Source organism: Marmota monax, unplaced genomic scaffold (assembly GCF_021218885.2).
Source record: "Marmota monax isolate L192 unplaced genomic scaffold, Marmota_monax_Labrador192_F-V1.1 WCK01_AAM20220418_F8-fsc00042, whole genome shotgun sequence".
In the NCBI taxonomy this organism is placed as follows: Eukaryota; Metazoa; Chordata; class Mammalia; order Rodentia; family Sciuridae; genus Marmota; species Marmota monax.
Window position 1 is genome coordinate 11,061,611 of NW_026693008.1, and position 17,453 is coordinate 11,079,063.

Below are 17,453 nucleotides of genomic sequence, written 5' to 3' on the forward strand. Positions count from 1 at the left end.
TATTATGCTATTAAATAAGTCAAGTCCTAATGCCACACACCTGCAGAGTAAGCCACATAGGCTCAGGGGGAGCTGCATGGCGGCCTCTGAGCTCCTCTGCCCTCCTGACTGTTGATTGGCGCTCCTACGTGGACAAGCACTGTTACTGGTTTTCTTTGGTTGATGGCTTCTTAATATATGTGATCTGTGCTGTTTCCCATCTGACACCCACAGAGGATTCTTGTTAAACCCCACTTTGGGCTGCTCTTCCAATGCTCCCCAGGATTTTCAAAAAAATTTCCTAGCTTATCTGAAGCTTAGTTTTTAGACCATCCTCGAGGTGGCTTGTGGTGTTGGTATCTGTCCTTCTAGCCACTTGCAGTGTAGTGGTATAATGAGAGTAAAACAGCCCCGAGTGTTGGATTCCACATGCACCTGAAAATGTGTATAATTTTTGTAGGTAACACAGGTACACACTTAAACTGTCATCAGACCCAGGCGTGGTGGTGCACGCCTGTGATCTCAGTGGCTCAGGAGTCTGAGGCCAGCCTCAGCAAGTTAGTGAGGCCCTGTCTCAAAATATAACAAGGGCTGGGGATGTGGTTCAGTGGTGAAGCACCCCTGGGTTCAATCCTTGGCACCTAAATAAATAAATAGCCATAGGACATACCCTTCTCTGGGGGAGAGTTGCATGGAGAGAGCAATATTTAATAAGTGTCTAAGAACTGAATTGGGCTTATCCAAGGGCATGGGAAGGAGATGCTCTCCAAACTTGGAACCTTGCTGGTCCCTGAGACAGCAGCATCAGAATTACTTGGAGCGGGGTAGACGGGCCGAACAAAACTTATTGTTAAACATGTCAAGTTTGAGACTCACTGGTCTCTGTCTAGGCAGCGTGTTGCAATCACTCAACAACCTTCATTTTATTTATTTATCTATTTATTGGTACTGGGGATTGAACTTGGGGGACCTTAACCACTGAGCCACATCCCTAGACCTTTATCTTTTATTTAGAGATGGGGTTTCACTGAGTTGCTTAGGGCCTCACTAAGTAGCTGAGACTGGCTTTGAACTCATGGTCCTCCTCCCTCAGCCTCCTGAGCTATTGGGATTACAGGCATGCACCAGCACACCTGGCTACTCAACAACCTTTAAAAAATTTTATGCCTTGGTTCTTTTCCCAGGTATTCCAAAGTAATTTGTTTTAGGTATGGCCCAGATATCCATTGGAAGAAAAAAGGGAAAAAAAAAAAGGCAAAACAATTCAAAAATTTCCCAAGTGACTTTAATGAGAAGTCTAAGAAACAGAGTCCTGGCACTGTGGGAGAAGCATAGTGCATTCTGGGACTCATCCCTGGATATTATATAGGAAAAGGGCTTATGGGTTCAGATGTACCATTGGAAGAAGGACCAGGTGGATCATAAAGAGCTTCCTTTGTTTCCTTCAAGTATAGACAACTGGGCAGATGTTAAGGGCTGTGGGAAAGTATTAAAAAAGGGATGTGCTTGGGATGCTCTATACCACCTCAAGATGGGCCATGGCAGGGAGACCAGCTGGAAGGCATGTCAAAGATGAGGTCAGTTAGCACAGCAGACTATGATGTCATTTTTTTAGACCTGGTAAAAAATGAAAATGTGAGCTGCATGCTCAAAAGGCAAGAGGAGGAAGGCGTATCATTAGAAGAATTACCAAGGAAACTTTACCCCTACTTTTTGTAATCATCTTCTTTCTCATGATTTTGTAATTTGCTATTTGGTACTGTGTTCTCTTGTACGCAGGATACTCACTGGTTAGGTACTGACCCTTGCTCATCTCCCAGGGTCCTGCACAGTTACTCGGTGGGTTGTTTGGTTCACCAGCTGCTGGTTTCTCCTTCCTGCTAGTCACTGGAGAGGGAGGTGCTAGTATCCTGGCTGGGGGTGGGGACTTGATCTTCCCTTCCCAGGAACTCACTGCCCATACTTATGGTGGAGAGCTAATCCCCTAGGAATTTCAGCCTTTGTACGAGGAAATATTTGGTACTTGCTATACACATAAAAATCAAGATGACTGCACTTTGTTCAAGAGAGCAGAATTTCTTTGTGATCCTCAGACACAAGTTCTCAATCTTTAACTTCAGGATAAAGAATGCTGTTTGGAAACAAACGTGCTTGTAAGATCCCAGATTGGGACAGTTTGCACCCATGGGATTCCTAATGATTTGCTGTCTCAGAAAACTTAGTGCTTACAGATGAGCCCCTGGAGATGGCTCCTGGCAACCAAGCATGGGTAGCTGAATGTAGAAGCAGACCTTCAGCACCATCTAAATTTGCTCAAAACATCTTGAGTAACTAACAAAGCCAATCAAAAATGGTTCACAAGTTACTTTACTCCATTGTTTCCCTTTAAAAATCTTCCTTCCTCTGATGGAACACTTGTTTGGTTTTTAACTGAACTTGTGCTCCATGATTTGCAAATCTATTCTGTACCCAAGTGAAAACTGTCTTTTATTTTAACATCATTTATGATTTCTGGGTTTATACTGGATTGGATTTGGCAAGAGGTTCAATGCTAAGTCAGCCACCAAATGTGCAGTGGTACTTGCCAGCCACCACCAAGCCTGTACTGTCCCCATACTCTGCCAGGAGAGGTAGTAGGGGGTGGGACTGCTCATGAAATGAGGTTCTGACTAACCGCTCCTCACCTCTGTGCCTGCTCCACCGTCCTGTGGATTTCGCTTATAAAACGTAATTTTGTGTATGGTACTGGGGATAAAACCTGGAGGCACTCTACCACTGAGACCTTTATTTTAATACAGGGTCTCGCATCACCAAGCCCAGCCAAAACATAAGTTTTAAAGATAAAATAAAATAAAAATTTCAAGCAGTAAAATCTAAATGAAAAACTTTTGAGTGCCAATCTCTGTGTAAATATGCAGGTCATGTGCCCCTAAGACTGGCCCTAGGAGTGTGGGTTTGAGAAATAGAGCAGATGATCAAATATCAGGGACTGGTTATGTTCAGAGATGAGTCTTAAGAATTATGTCATCATCTCTGGCTGCATGACAGGATAAATGGTAATATCATTAAGAGATTCAGTAGTGTCTCCTTACCTATGCTTTGACTTTCTACAATTTCTTAGCTGTGGTCAATAATAGTTTGAAAATATTAAAGTGAAATGTCCAGAAACAGTTCGTAAATTTTAGGTTGTGTGCCGTTCTGGGTTGTATGCCAGATCTTATGCCATTCCGTTCTGTTCCTCCTGGAATGTAAATCCTCCCTTTGTCTAGTGTATCCACTCTGTATATACTACCTGCCCATTAGTCACTTTATGGCCAGCTCGGTTACCAGATCAACTATAATGGCATCCTAGTCCTTGTAGGTAAGGTTTGGTACTATTTTCAGTTTCAGGCATCCACTTGGTGTCTTAGAATATATCCCACATAGATAAGGGGGAAGTACTATATAGAAAAATCTGGGGGTTGGGGACTGGGGCAGGTTTCAGATATTGTGAATAGTTTCTTTATTCCAATCTTTAATCATCCTTTTTTTTCTGGTTTAATTGCATAGGCTGGAACTTTCAGAACAAGAATAAAAGAGGAGGGAATAAGTCTCTTTGCCTTCTTACAACTGCTGAGTGTTTTATGCTGAAGCATGATGTTAAATTTAATTCACACACTATTTCTCTTCTTTTAAGGATTGTTTTTAGAGATGGGATTTCTGTCAAATGTCTTTTAGACACCATATGAGCAGATCCCACAGCACGGGCTCTTTTCCAATGCTGTGCAGTGTATCTTACAAGAATAAATTTACTGGGAGGATACAAACTGGATGTCAAGTGGGGAATTTTCCTGTAGTCCCAGATTTAGGAGAGAACACAGTGGCACTGAACATCATGGGTTAGGAAAAGGACAGCCATTTATCTGGCCCTAATTTAGAGTTGGAAGCCCTCCCCAGCCCCACCCACAAGCTTAGTTGAGTCCCTCTAGTGTATCATGCAAAGACAGATAAGGACCCTACGAGAACATCAGTGCTCATAAGAAAGCATCCAGGAGATGCTTTTTCCTGCTGGAATCCTGATGGGCTATGGGGGAATGCCCCCAAGAGATCCCTTGGGGTGTACTTGGCGAGAAGTCCAGAACTGGTGGGATGCCTGCTGGGCAGTAGATGCACAGATATATTCGGATGCCTCTCCAGGCTGGGGAAAGAGGAGTGGAGGAAGAGGACAAGACTTGAGGAGGTACTGCACCAGTGCAGTTAGTCTGGGTCAGCCACAGATGCATGTGCTTACCGGGGACCATATAGAAGATAGCTGACCCCATACCATCTTGCTTAAACCCAACAAGAGGGCTGCTTTCAGGTAAAGGCCACTCCAATGTCTAAGAGAAGGGAGAGTAACTTCTCATGATAGGAGCTTCATGGGTGTCAAATCAGGGTCATGGTGAGCAGCTCCAGGTTATCCCTGAGAACAACACAAAAGAGCCTTCATTGTGTGCTGGGCCGGACAGCAGGCACCAAAGGCCAGTTGGTACAAACAAGCAAGTCATGGGGAGAGAATGACCCTTGATCCAATGAGTAGAAAATGCTTGCCATTTTGCTACTGTTTGTCTGATCCCAAGCTACAGAAGAAGCTAGAACCTAGAAGCTGGGAAGAAGAACAGCAGAGAGCCTTGTGCTAGTCATGAAATGGTATCGAAATGGACTTTAACTCATTTTATGTACTTAAAGTAGTCAGAAGGTTATGGAATTTCTATGAAATTCTCATTAGACACGAGAAAGCAGGAATTCAAAAGAGTGGAGCTGAACACAAAGGGAATAATGTTAGCTGATTTGCATGTCTAATTAATCCTCTGGGGAATTCTGTATTACTCTTTCAATGTCCTGCTGCAGCATAGTTACTGCATTTTATTTAAGACCAACATATCAGTAATCAGAAGGAGAGTTTATTCATAGTTTGGGGGGATACAATCTTGGTTAGGTCTTATATCTGTTCCTCATAAAAGGAATCTAAGGCATTTCCTTTTCATTGTGCTCTGAAAGAGTTTAAATATTTTAGAATGACCTGTGCCTTGACATGCTAAGATGATTCAACAATAAAATTATGGGGCTCCCCACTTTTGGGGTAATCATGAAAGTAACTGCTCTCTGTTCTGTACTTTGGGCTGAGTTTAGAGAGGTGCTGGCTTTTCCTTTTCCCACTCCCCTCTTCCCAACATTCTCTACACAGTGACTATAGAGGTATTCCAGAACATGTCTGCCATGTTTAATTTTTAGCTTGAACTTTAGAGGTCAACAAATGTTTGCTCTCTACTACTTACTGGCCTGGGTCGGTGGGAGGCATTTTGCTGCATGCTGGGGGTTGGGGTTGGGGGCACAGGTAGAGGAGAATAGGAACTGGTATGAAATCCAGAGTTAACATATCCAGCCCAACTGAAAGTAGTACAACATAGACGAGGACCTGTGCCAGATCCAAAGAGTTCCCTGTGACTTACTCATCGTCTAGATTTTATCCACCAAGAAGATGAAAGACGGTCTATAAAGGGTAACAATCTACAAAGGGCAAAAGACTTTTGTAGGAGTGTTTGAAACATTTTAAGAGTCTATCAATTCTTAAGCCCTGGTTCTGAACCCATTTAATGAAAAGCAAGCTGTTGGGGCTCTCCAAATGTGCAATCCTGTGCTGCTCTGGGAATCTTATCCCTGGGTTCCTCCCCGTCCTGCATGTCTGTTCAAGGCAAGAAGCATCGTGATTCCCTTCGTCACTTGGTCAGCAAAGCCCCTCTTAGAAGATGGTGTGAGGCAGACGGTTCTCTGAGGCGGTCTTGAAATTGTATCATCTTTTCCCTGCAGTTCTGTCTCGGCCTGCAGTGAGTGGGAAAAGAGGGGACTGGGTTGTTTCAGTTCCAGCAATGGACATATCAAAATTGCTTCTCTCTTCCCAACTCCCTCTCCCTTGAGGACCTAATTTATTTCACGCATCTTGGCCTATCTCTGCTTAGAACCCTCCCTGTGATTGTCTATTGAAGCATTTCCCTCTTCAGCTTTTCTGGCTCCCCCCCAGAGTCACCAGGCCGCAGCTCCTCTGCACTATGATGTCAGCCTGGACGCTGGGCCCAGCTGGATGGAGGTGTTCTTTATGCAGCTCAACCCTGCACCCTGGGCCATAAATACACGTTGTACACATAAATGTACAGTTAACATTGCCCAGGCCCCTCCAAGGCACCATGTTAATAAGCAGACAGTAAGTCTTTAAAATATGGAAAAGTAGTTAATCTTTCCGCTAGCAAAGCCTTTGTAGGGGGTGGTTTTCCTCTACTTCAATGTAGCTGTGTGCAGGCTTTTCATCTCCTAGGATGTGGGAAAGGAAGAGGGGAATTTGCTATAGGGCTTCCCAGGAACTGTGTTAAAGACACCGATATCTTGCATTTGCTGTCATTAAGTGTCTGTATTGGGTGATCTCACTGGATCTGCCCCCAAGTTGCCTGAGCCCTACTAATACCGTAACCCAAGACAGAAAATTTGCTGCCCCCAGTAGTATAGTATTGCCACACAAGCCTGAAAGATCTGCAGCTCTAGTTTTGATTTATATATGCATTATCAGCTCAGCCTCAGTTACTCTGGGAAGTTACTTAGCCTCTTGTTTACCTGTCTCTAAAATGGGCATGATTTTATCTTATTCATGCTATTACTATAAGGTGTAAGAGGTGACATATCTTCTTGAATTCATTATCCCTTGTGAAAATGAGAGAATCAGTACTCGCTGCTCCCCTGAGTAACATCCCATCTTATAAACATTTTAAGAATGCATGAATACATTTTCCTTATAAAGATCCTCAATGTAAGATCAAGTAGATGACTCACGGCAATTGTTCCTTGATCCTCCTTCCCCATCCTCTTCCTCCTTTCTCGAGGTAGCCACTGTGGTTGGTTTGGTGATTACTCTTCTTGATTTTTTTATTTTGTACTATTGCATCTCTTAGAGGAAGAAAGTAGGGAAATGTATCTCATTTTGGGCTCACTTCATGCTAAGTACTTACCAGGAAAGTCACCCTAGACTTTACAGAGACAAGAGGCCCACCCCGGGTGGCTTTGTCTAATTCATGTAAAGGATATGGCGAGAAGCGAGAGGAAAGGGGGGACTCCATTCTTATCATTGTTAGGCTGCAATGTTCATGTGATCTCTGCTCTTGCCCATCTCCTCTTTCCTTCCTTCATTTTGGTTCCCCCACCCTCTCCCCATCTCCCACTGATGGTGTGCTGAAGAGTACCAGACTTGAGGGCTGGGAATCGGGGCTCAGCAGGCAGAAAGTGCCTGCAATGCACTGTGGGAGGCCAACCTTACCGGTGACTGAGTTACACTCCCCAGCTGGGTGCTGAGGCGCTCAGTCACAGAAATGGGTGTGTCTTGCTACAGCCCCATGGGTGAAGCTATGCTCACCTGTTCCTTTGTAATATAACCCCTTGCCCTGTTTAGGATAGAATCTTCCATGGAAGTGCCTTGTGTGTGTCCCCTCCTCTTACTGTGCCCTTGGGTGTGGCCTACCCAGGTGTCAGTCAACCTGCTGACAGTGGACATCATGAAGATAGACTCAGCCCCCTGAAACCTGACCCCTTGCCTCATTTGAATAGCTTCTCCTCAATAAAAGGGGTCAGCGCGTGCTCTCTCTCTCTTTCTGCGGACCCTTAAGGTCAGAGGAGCCGTCACAGCAACCCCAAAGAAAAAGGTATTTGTGTCTCTTGTGTGGTTATTTCGTGCAGCCCAGTTAGCCCAGTTTAACTAGAGTGACCCCTGAGCCTTTTAGTCGTGAGAACAGAAACCCGGCAATGCACACTTGCTTGATTGGAGAAATGCAAGGGCAAGTTTGATGGTCCGTAACCTGCTGAGCAGCCCTGGTGTTGATCTGTGCATCCCAGGCAGAAAATGGGCATTACCAGTGGGTTGACTTAAGAATGAGATGGGTGAGATCTATGGGTCCAGAAATGACAGTCTGTGCCTTGGGAACAACTTTACTTGGTCTTCCCATTCCTTCTTATCTGTTAGAATGTACATGAAACTTATTTTTTTTTTTAAGTCCACATATGCTCTACTTTAGTCTGTTCCTTCTATGTCTAACATAAATCGTGAATCACATATTTGCCATGTAAATACATCTGGTATTTTACCCATCCCATTTATTTTTCTTGTTCTCTATGGCAGAATCAACTATTAAGTGAATATTCGTAAATATGCTTGCTCATTCTTTGTGTAGGGTTTGAAGTGTTATTTTCCCACTCCTGTGTCTCAGAATATCCTTTTGTAACAGTAACTTCAGCCCTTTTCATTTCACCTGGTGACCAAGTAAACCACAGAATGGACACACTGGTATTTAATCATTCCCCTATTGGTATGTATTCTGGTAGATTCTGTTTTTCTTCTTTGAGTAAACAATGCTACCCAAAGCATCTTTACATATGATTTAGGGTTTTCTAAATAAGTTTTTCTTAAGAAGTTAGGGGAGAGGAAGGATCTAAATTACTTCCACTATAATGATAATAAAGTATCCTCAGAGTGGATATAAAGTCACTTTCCCACCAGGTATAGAGTGGTAAACATTTCTTTAGACTTTCTGCATCATTAGTATTTCTAAAGATTTTATTTTTTTCCAGTTGGCTAATGAAAAGTGCATTTCATTATCTTCGTTTCCTTCTAATTTCTAATTTTCTGATTTTTAGCAAGACTGAGCCCCTTGTATCTGAATTCATCTGTGCTTCCTCTTCTATGAATAGTTTCATGGGTTTTGATATTGGATAGGGCAAGAATTTTCCCTTTTTATAAAACTTGTTTTTTCCCACAATTGTCCAAACTGTTCTGTATTCTGAGAGTCCCTTAGAAAAATTGTTTCAAAATTTTTTTGAAAGAGCAGATTTCTTGTTAATGTGATACAAGTTATTGATAATAACAACTTGTAGCTCAGATATGCTACAACCTCATGAAAAATCAACAAACTGGGTAACTAGGTTATCAGTTTGATGTATATAATATATATATATATATATATATATATAAAAATAATATTGAGCAAGATAACTACAAATTATCTTACAACGTTAGAGCTTACTCATCAAACTTCATAATAATCCCTCAAATTTTTATGACATTTCCCAAAAGCGTCAAATGTGATTTTAACTTTTCTTTATCACTCGTTCTTAGTTATACATGGCAGTGGAATCCATTTTGATAAAATTATAGTATTACTTTGAATTCCAAGTTTAAGGGGAAGGTGACACCTTTGAAATACAAGTGTTATTTCGACAGCCATTGTTCTTCCCTCCAATTTCTAGTTTGTCTTTTTAATATTTTTTTCAGTTGAGTGTGATCTTTTGCATAAAAGGCTCATGCTTTACTAGACTTGTTCTTGGGCATTTTATAGTGATTACTGACACTATCAATGGCCCCTTATTCCACAAATGGTTTTTAATTGGTTATTGACAGTGTTAGACTATGGTGTTATATGCTGATTATATAACCAGTCAGCTTGCTGAGTTCTTTCATTAGTTCTAATAGTTGGTCAGTGGGTTTTCTATGAACACAGCCATATCTGTTCTTGGGGTGATTTGGTAGTATTCACCTGGGGGTAGATTCTCAATGAATATTTCAGTTTTGTTTATGGCAGTTGGTCTGCATATATATAATTTTTTAAATAGCTTGTCCAAACATAGAGAAAACGTACCTTCCCAAATAAGTATAAAATATCTAAGTTTTCAAATCATTTGCAGTGGTATATATAATAGTCAATGAAGATGCTTAAAATGCCTCTGTTTTGGGTTTTTAAGTTACCTTATCACTTCTTTCCTGATCTGGAGTGCCAGAAGTTGATTCTATCAATATTCTTTTAAATCTGCCGCTAGTCTTAACTGTTTTATTTACATTTTAGCCTTCTGCTTTTATTAAAAATTCTGCCATTGAGTTGACAAATATTTACTGGGAATCTGCACCATTCCAGGCACAGCCCCATGCTGGAGATAAGGGGGAATGTGGCTGTCAGATGCAGCCTGTTCCCATGGAAACTGCAGTCTGCAGCAGATGGTGAGCCAGCCAGGAAGAAGGGGAGGCAAGTAACAGAGCTGAGCTCTTTAGTCCCAGGCAGGTCCTGATCCAGTTAGAGCAGTAAGGACTACAGTATTCTTGGGGTGCACTTGTGAAAAGGGGGGAGGCATGAGGAAAGAGGGAGAGAGAATTAATACGTATTTTTAGGAGTTACACTACAGGAGACGGTAGCTGCAGGTAAGCCCAAGGAGAGTTGTTTTTCCTGACACAGGAGATGTGACAGCATATCTCTCAACTGAAGGGAAGGGTTGCTAGAGGAGTCAAACTATTTCTGCAGTGTTCATCTGTGTCTTCTCTTCCATCAGTCGCCTCCCTGCAGGAAGCAGAGGGATGGGCTTTAGAGAGGGGCACGGATGCTCCATCCTGTAATAAGGGGAAAGACCACCATAGGGCCATAGGTGTAGGTTCCTGTTCACTTCTCCAGCTTCTTGCTTTGAAAACCTGGGTCAATTACTGGAAAACCTTTTTCTTTGGTTTTTAGGGTTGTCCCCCCCACCTCCACTCCCACCCCTCCATTCAAAATGTTGAATGTCACACTGCACAAATTTGAGCCTGGGCTGTTGTCAAATTCTTAAGAATTGAAGAAATGTGGATTTTTAAATCCTTACCATTTACATATTTTTGCTATTAATTTGTACTCTACTATGAAAGAACATGTAATTGATGCTTTCTGCTCTTAGGAATGCATTGCAGTCTCATGTGTTTGAAAATATATTGTGAATTTTTCAGGTCGGAAGAGTTTCCATTCCATTTTTTAATAGATCTTGTGCTAACCAGTCCTTTTTGGTATTTGTTTATTATGATCATTAGATGCATAAAAAATCATGTTGGGGCTGGGATTGTGGCTCAGTGGTACAGCGCTCACCTAGCACAGGCGGGACCCGGGTTCAATTCTCAGCACCATATAAAAAATAAAGGCATTTGTTGTGTCCATCTACAAAAAAAAAAAAATTCTCTCTCAAAAAAATCATGTCATATCTTCTTAGCACCTTATACTATTTTTCCAGTATGAACTATTTTATTACACTTTCCTCTGCCTATTTGAGTAATATTACTAGCCCTCTTTTTTGTTAGCATTTTTTCTCATGTATTTTTTTTCCTCCTCCCGAGTTATCCTGCTTTCGGAGTGCCAGTGGCAAATAATTTAATGCTAGTACTTTCCTAACCCCATTGAAGAGTTTCTGCCTTTTGATATGTGAATCTAGCAACCTCACATTTATAGTGAATGTAAATAATTTTAAGTTTATAGTGGTATCCATGTGTCTGCTTAATTTATCATGGTCTCTTGTGTTGATTGGGTTATCATTTTTTCAGTAATTATTCCTACATTTTTAAAACCTAATTTTCCGTTTAATGTTTATAGCTGCACAGTGTCTATTTTTCTACAGACACTGCTATGCCTTTGCCTTCCTTATGTCCATTTCCTCAAAACTTTGTTGCTCTGTTTCTCTATCCTCACTACTTGGGTTGAGAAGTTGGTTTCATTGTCATTCTTTTTAAAGTCCTTTACTTCTAGAGAAGTCTTTAGGATTGATCTATATTTTGATAGCCTCAAGTTTCACTCAAGCTTGACTGTGCCCTTTCAATGAAGAAGTGTTTTAATTCCAAAAATATTTTCTCCCTTAAGTTCTTCTATGCTTTTCTTTATCATGCAGCTGGTAGATTCAACCATTTGTTTTTCAGAAAGTTTATGTGGTCTTGGTTTTTGACATTTTTTTCCTTCTCAGACTGTCGACCAACAGTGATCTTGGGGTGGGGGGTATTTTTATGCTGGTAAACATGGTCCAATACAAAGAGACTAATAGGTACAGCAATGTTCTGGCCTAGATGAGATTGGATCTAGTGCTAAAGGGAGGAGGTCAAGCAAAGAGAATTTTATAAAATGGCTTGTTTTTTCTGAACTAAGGATTAGTTCTGGAGAAGAGATTGGTGTTCCAAAATACGTGATCATAGTTCTGGCAACAAGGAAATCTTTGAGCAGTGGCATGCCTGGTCCCCTGTTACAGCCAACAAATATGCCCTTTTTCCTCATCCACATCTAATGAGTGGGCATTTGTAGAAAGGAGGTCAGTTGTATTGCAATATCAGAGATATAGTTGGATAATTCAACATAAGAGGTGATAACAGATAGAAAGAAATGATTTTTTTTAACTTTTTAATTGCCCAAAAAGCAGAAGAATTTGTCGATGTATAAATTTAATTCACCATGGTAACACATTCTGCAGAATAAACAAATTTATTACAAGAAATGTGAATTAATGTAAAACTTATGGAGAAATTGACAATTTGGTCAGGCTAAATTCTATTTCATTCCAGTAACTGGATTTAATGAAACTGTTACTTCACTGGATTGGGTAATAACATTAGTGATATAAATTAAAAACTCTGTTTGAAGAAAATTGGAAAATAATTTATTCTTAACCAATAGGGTGACCATAGCCCAGGAATATGAATTCAAGTTAACCCTGACTGACTGGTTCCTCCACAGAAGAGGTCTCATGAACTTTCATAGTCGGAGAACAAAAGAAAGTTGTAAGTGGGTTTTAGATATGATTTTTATGGTATTCTTAGCTTTAGGGTTGGTAGAGGTTAGAGGTCTACTAAGATTAGCGTCACATTCCAAGAAGTTTCCCTACTAGTTAACAAAAATGTTAAGTCACATACGAAAGTTAACGTAAATGACTAGTTGATGGGCCTAAGATGGCCCCTGAGAATTTTGGTGCTCAATCTACAATGCTGACTCTCTCCTCAAACAATCTGCAGAACCTTCAATAACAGTGTGGCTTCTTCAGAGAACTTCAATTCCTGGTTCCCCCATTGGCCAAGCACCATGTTCTGTGTGTTCAGAAGCTAAATGTTTTGTGTCTTATGGAGCTAGGAAGGCTCATTCTCACAAGCTCGTGAAGAGGAGGCTGACTATGTAAGAAGGTAGTCTTTAGAAGAGGGCACGAGTTATCAAAGCCATTAAGGAAGAAGTCATGAGGCTATATTAGTGTCAGTAATCATCATGAACTCATTTTGAGTGTGCTTCTTTTTCCCTCCTTTGTATCGGATATAAAAGTTACGTGTGACATATCACTTTTATACTTGAAGTTAAAAGAACCAAGAGCATAGTATGGCCTTGTTACTGGTAAGGCGTCCAGAACAAAGAATTGAGCAAGACACTCAGAAGTGACAAAGCACAGATGTAGTAAAGGAGAAAATAAGTCATTGAAGTAGAACAAGTATGCTCCATTAAGTGGAGCAGACTGAGAGAAAGGGTCCAGGCCTCGTTGTTGGGTGATTCTTAAAGTTGTGAGGTGTTTCCCTCCACCCTCTGGACCTGATTGAAGACCCTGCCTCATTTTTTCCACTGGTAACTTTGATACCTAATTATAATATTGCCCACTTCGCTCCTATTGGTTACTTTATGGTACCTAATTAGAACACCCAACCTGTGGTAGGAGTTGCCATGGTAGTGGGACGTAAAGCAAAGAGGATTGTGACTACTTGACTCCTGTCCTGAACCCCACCTCCATCATCCTACCAAGCTGAAGGAGAAAAGATAGTAATGAGGGAACTAGGTGTCCCAACTAAGGAAAAAAAAAGTCTTCTGCATGCATCATACCTTTAGTGATAATAAGGTCTTCCCCCTGTGTACTTTATGAAATATCAATTCAAATTTTTCTGGACAGTTTGACCCCATAGATTTACCTTGTGTGGAATAGCTAATTCAAAGAAAGATTGGTCCTCAATGTCAGATTGTTGCAACTCTTACTTTTTTGCAAATAATTTGATTTGTCATATTGGTGAAATCCACGGGCAGTCACATTATAGCAGAAGTCAGGAAATTTTATTTGCTTCTCAACAAAACTGTTCCTTTCCCATGTAACAAATATTTTAGTAATAGTAGGGACAAAAGGCCAGACTTGTGAGCATAAGCAACCTCATTTCTTAGATCTCAGTCAGAAAGGGAAATGGAATTCTAATAAGTGTCATTTTGAAATATTACCTATCTACTTCCCATTGGTAGAATATGGTATGGTTTAACATTTTTCCAGTGCTAGCTAACTGTACTATGGGATATTTTAAAGACTCATGGAACATGAGCTTTTAAGGTAGTGTTAGGTTATAAATCCTGTTATTTTCCATAATTGATCCTTTGTACAATATTTCCATAAATCATTAACCCTAACCTTTGCACTGACAGGTGTTGACCATTTTCTCATAGCTGCTTTAGATTCCACCTCTACTAACATTGTCAATAACCCTGTTGAAGCATAGGCTCTTTCTCATCTTTGGGTTCAGGAACAGTCCTGTATAAATGGCTTACTATTTTTTGTACCTTTTTTGTAATACATACTTTTCTTTTAAAAATTTCCAATTCTTTTCACACTACATGTAGTATTATCTTGAAAGCATATTCTCTTCTAAAGAATGTCTTTGTTTATAGCCAGTTTAGCTTGCCCTTAAATTTTTGGTCAAGTACCTACATCACCAGTGAGGTGTCTGGCCAATTTTGATCAATCCACCATGACTATTATTGTCATTGGAAACAAATCACTTTTGTACAATTTGGATATGAAGAGTCAAACCAAAATTTTTGACATCCTATATAAGGGTCAGCAGCATAGAAGTGACTCCAAAGTAGGTAGAATTCTAAATAGTCTTCTGGGCCTGGTAGGAACATTTATGTCGTCTGAATTCATGGAGATCATATGGTAGGGTTAGGTCCCAGCCACACTCACAGAGCAGATGTTTGTCAGAATAGCTGCAACAAATTGACCCATATATCCAGGAATTTGAAAAATCTTATTGTCTCCACTATCAGTAGCAAATATAGTAATCCACCTGGTTGGACTCGGGTTAATATTCTTCCTTTATCCCTTGTAGGAACCTCTGTTGTTTTGGCTACAGGGGTTTGGATCTGAAATAAAAGTAAGTTTCTTCAGTAGGTTTAAAATCAGACTCTTCCAATCTGGAGTTTTTCTTAGGTACAATTTAGGTAAAGAATAAGAGAATTATTTTCTGGGGGCAGTGTAAAATCTGAAGGAGGATTCAGTTTGGATCAAGGTCTGGATAAGCAGTCATCATAGCAAAAATGATTAATGAGAGGACATAATCTCATCATTCTTAGTTTTACTAAAATCAAGTTTGGCATTACTTTCTTTTAAGAAGAAACATCAAGCAAATTCTAAATATCTCAATTTCTAAGAGATCTCTCTAAACATACTTAGGTCGATAGAAAATGTTCTATAATGATTCAGTAAAAGAGTGGGGGTTCCTTTACTTGGTGGGTTCTCAATCGTCAACATGGGGGAAGGCAAGTATCACCCAGTTTTTATGAACTCTAAGTGGTATGTCATCAGCAGGAGCTGGTACCCAGTTGAGGTGAGAGATGTGATAGCAAGCATTTACCGTCTGAAGTCTTGGGTGACATGAGGTCATTGTTCCTGATGGGATGCTTTTCATTGAGGCTGAAGACAGTCCTTGATGTAGTGTCTCTTCCAGTAGAAAAAGTCGCCAGGCTGTAGCTCCTAGTCATCTGTTCTTTCTTTCCTGGAAGCTCACTGCAGAGAAAATGTGGATCTGTAGTTCAGTTCAATTTTATCTGTTCTGGATGCAATGGGTGTCATCCTAAAGCACGAGGCCGGCATTGTTGTTAGGAGTTGTACTTCTGAGGAAATATAAAACAAAGTCAACAATAACAAAGCAAATCCAGTTTTATCATAGTTTTGAACCAAGAAATAGTTTTTTTATAGTAAAACCAGTTACCAGGGAAAATCAAAGAAAAACCAGTTTGTTTGCAAAAGAAATTTAGTTTTATCAGAAAACTGTATTTAAGAGAACAGTGGTTTCTGGCAGGGGCACTGTAGCACACGCCTGTAATCCCAGTGGCTCGGGAGGCTGAGGTGGCAAGATTGCTAGTTCAAAGCCAGCCTCAACAAAAGCGAGTTACTAAACGACTCGGTGAGACCCTATCTCTAAATGCAAAATAGGCCTGGGGATGTGGCTCTAGGGGTCGAGTACCCCTGAGTTCAATCTCTGGTTCCTCCCCCTAACCAAAAAAAGAACAGAGGAATCCAAAAGACTGAGAATTGCCAAGGTTAAAGACCTAATGATCATTCACAAAGTAATTTGGTTGGTTGTATTTAACATTAGAACTCTGATAACAAATATCAAGATGTATCAGGTTTCTAGGAATATTAAATAACTGAAACATTAATAATTCATTTATATAAATGTAAGTAAAAATATGTCCCTTGGCCTTCTCAAGGCCCTCTTAAAATCTCAAAGTTTTTGTAATGGTGACCGATATACCTGATGAGAACAAGGTAGACCAGGAAAAGTACTATGGCTCATGGTTTCAGGGGGTCAGTCCATATTTAGTCCATTTTGTAGCTCTGAGCCCTGTGTGAGGGAGAACATTATGGCAGAAGTACATGGTAGAGGAAGGGAGGAGTTCATAATGATAATCATGTTATCATAATTGTAAAGTTAAATGGTAACTGGAAGCAGAAGGAGAGATCTACTCACCAAGTACAAAATAAAAACCCTGAAGGCAGCTAGGCAGTGGTGGAAGCCTGTAATCCAAGGGGCGCAGGGGGCAGAGGCAGGAGTTTTTGGGACATGAGGTCATTACAGCCAGCCTCAGCAATTTCGTGAGGCCCTAAGGAACTTAGCAAGACCCTGTCTCTAAATAAATTAAAAAAAAAAAAAAAAGGTTGGGGATGTCTGTAGTGCGTTTCTATGCCCGGGTCAGTGGTCAAGTGCCCTGGGGTTCAATCCCTGGGTTTAAAAACAACAACAAAAACCCCAAACCCAAAGGCACAACCCCAGTGACCTACTTCATCTAGATATAGGAGTTGTACTTCTGTAGAAATGTAAAAGTCAATAATAACAAAGCAAATCCAGTTTTATCATGGTTTTGAACCAAGAAGTATTTTTTTTTTTTGTAGTAAAACCAGTTACCAGAGAAAATCCTGCCTGTAGGTACAGCCCAGTTAATCCATAACCGTGGATTAATCCACCATCAGGATACAAGTCACATAATGTAATCATTTCATCTCTGAAGATTCTTGCATTGTCTCCCACATGAACTTTTGGGAGATACCTCCTGTCTATTATCATAACAGTTCTCTACCAGAAAGACTTAATTTTACAATTTCTCAAGTGTATAAAAAACTTAATTAAATGGGTCATAATGAAATGAAACCAAGGTGATAGATTTATTAAATTGATATGACATAACAGTGCAAATGTTTTAAGTATGCTATTTGATAATGTTGACATATGTAAACATGCATAAGCCACAATAAAAATAATAAACATGCTGAGCGTGGTGGCGCGTGCCTATAATCCCAGCAACTCAGGAGGTTGAGGCAGGGGGATCCAGGGGTTCAAAGCCAGCCTCAGTACTTAGGCCCTA

The 17,453-nt window shown here is 40.5% G+C and overlaps 1 protein-coding gene and 1 long non-coding RNA gene across 5 annotated transcripts in view; one reads left to right on the forward strand and one right to left on the reverse strand.

Moving 5' to 3' along the window:
- Positions 1-17,453, forward strand: part of Cacna2d3 (calcium voltage-gated channel auxiliary subunit alpha2delta 3) — an 877,637-nt gene that overhangs the window by 849,106 nt on the left and 11,078 nt on the right. The gene's annotated exons all lie outside the window — the stretch shown is intronic.
- The window catches only part of LOC124098214 (uncharacterized), a 71,933-nt gene continuing 65,358 nt past the window's right edge, over positions 10,879-17,453 (reverse strand). Inside the window, exons 3-4 of one of the 3 annotated variants that reach the window (XR_006853503.2) lie at positions 15,443-15,701; positions 10,879-10,979 (exon numbers count right to left, since the gene is read on the reverse strand). This is a non-coding gene — a long non-coding RNA (uncharacterized LOC124098214). Of the gene's footprint in view, positions 10,980-12,262; positions 15,702-17,453 lie in introns of those variants that run through there. The other 2 variants (XR_006853501.2, XR_006853500.2) reach the window with 2 other exon arrangements.